The sequence below is a fragment of the Helianthus annuus genome, chromosome 6, assembly GCF_002127325.2.
Source record: "Helianthus annuus cultivar XRQ/B chromosome 6, HanXRQr2.0-SUNRISE, whole genome shotgun sequence".
NCBI classification, from domain to species: Eukaryota; Viridiplantae; Streptophyta; class Magnoliopsida; order Asterales; family Asteraceae; genus Helianthus; species Helianthus annuus.
The window spans coordinates 78,789,224-78,791,505 of record NC_035438.2 but is presented as its reverse complement, the minus strand read 5'-3'; positions in this window follow the sequence as shown (position 1 = coordinate 78,791,505).

The following is a 2,282-nucleotide window of genomic DNA, read 5'->3' as shown; positions in this document are numbered from 1 at the left end:
TAGAAAATTATTTTCGAGTGGTTACCTTATAGGGTAAACCAACATAAATAGTAAGGGCAAAACGGTAAATTGGTCACGCGTTGACAATAACCGTTATTTTTGAAAGACACTTTATGGCGAAAGTCATAATGGGTTAAAATCATTTAGAAAGGGTTTATAAATAAAATGACCATACGGTGTAAAACGGAGCGAGTCATGTAGACGAGATGATGATAAATACCATCTCGCAAAGATACATGGTCATTTAGACCAAATGGGTCAAAAGGTGAAAATATCATCTTTTGACAATATCGACTAATGATTATTGTCGAGTTATATGATTACAGGAGTCCATATAGAATGGATACTTGCATCACTATTACTTAGCGATTATTAAAGCAAAATATTAAAACGGGTCAATATATTGTTCCGAGCCAGGTATGTAAAATAGGTCAACTCACCATTTAGAACTTAAGGTTCTATGAGAGTTAGACAAATAAAAAAAAATGGATATTTGGTTACCTTAATAGGTACACCTAATGAGTTAAATGATAATCATTATGTTTTGTGAAACATAATGATTTTTAAACAAGATCATAGTTAAAAATGGGATTTTAGTCAAACATGTCATTTAAAAGTCCTTCGTCGTAAAAGAAGGCTTAAAGTTGACCAAAACGCCCTTGTAAGCTAAATCGAGTGAATGACCATTAAAGGTTGTTTGAAAACGAGTCTTATGATTTGGCAAATACTTTGAATAAGTATATAAAGCGAATGGTGTAAATTGTTGGGTCAAACGACTCTATAAGAGTCTATGCCGTAAAATAATGATCCGAAGGGAAAAACTCGGATTTTATAAATTACCACATTAAATCCGCCACAATTATAGTTGTGGTGGAAGAACGATTGATAAATAATGTGGAATTAATATGCTAGAAGTAAAGAAGCATGAATTATGCGGAAAAATGCTTAAATACCTTTAACGGGTCAAAATAAGCATTTCAGTAAAAATGGGTTTAAGAATATTGGGATTGAACCTTATCAGAGGAACAGATAATTAAAGCCAAAACTGGATCAGAGCAGTGGATCCAAAATAAGAAGATGGTATGTCATCAAGTCTCTCCCCTTGAAAGTGGTTTCAACATCTGCTGACCTCCAATTCACTGATCAGTACAACTGCTGACTTACAACTGCTGATCAAGACAAAGACTAATGAAGACTAAAGCCCTGCTGTTCAATCTGCTGCCTTGAGTCAAGCACTGCTGGGTTATATCAAGTACTGCTGGGTTTACATCAGTGGAAAGATTCAACAATAGTTTAGTTTGTCTTTGTGATATGTAATGTATAATAGTTGTTAGCTTAGCAGTGATTGTATAGATCAGATGTTAGAGTTTGTTAGGAGGTTAGATGTCACTTTCATGGTGACGTCAGCCTAGATGCTTCAGTGGTTTGTCCGTGCCTATAAATAGAACAGTACCCTGTACTGTTCTATTAGCTCTTCACCATCTTTCTTCCTGTACGAACAAATCATTGTGAGCTCTGGCTGAGGGGGAGTTTGTTGCATACATGCAATTGTAATCGGTGTTTGGAATAAATTTAAGCATTCGGTTCATTGTTGAAAATGTGTGTTGAAAGCAATTCTCCTGTTTGATTGTGAAAAGTTTGTTTCCATTTATATTCCGCTGCACTACTCATTCATTGTTCATCTTAATTAAAACATAAAACACAATCAAAACCAAACTCAGATCCTAATAATTGGTATCAGAGCTCGGACAGTAAAATTTGATTTAACAATCATTTTGACATAAATAGTTCAGCTCATAATCGTTGATGCTGATAGTTTGTTCGTTTTGTTGAAAAACAGTGTAAGGTTTAATCACCATCAAAGTTGATTAATCAGTGCATGTAAAACAACCACGATGACGTCACAATCACAAGATGATAAGAATAACATTGGCTCTCTTTTTAAACCACCCATGCTTAAACGTAATGAATACAACATCTGGGAGAGAAGGATGGGTCACATCCTTGCTCAACAGAATACTGGATGTTGGAGATCTGTTGTTTTTGGACCACACGTTCCCATGGTGCCAAGTGCTGAGGATACAAAGAAGTTCGAACCTAAAAAACCTAAAAATTATACTGAAACTGATTTCCAAAAGTTCGAACTCGATACCAAAGCATTTAGCATCATTGCATCTGCATTACCCAATGAAATCTATGCTGGGCTGTTACATTGTAACAGTGCCAAAGAGCTATGGGATGCACTGAAGGAACAGTTTGGGGGAACAGAAGAAGTTATTGAA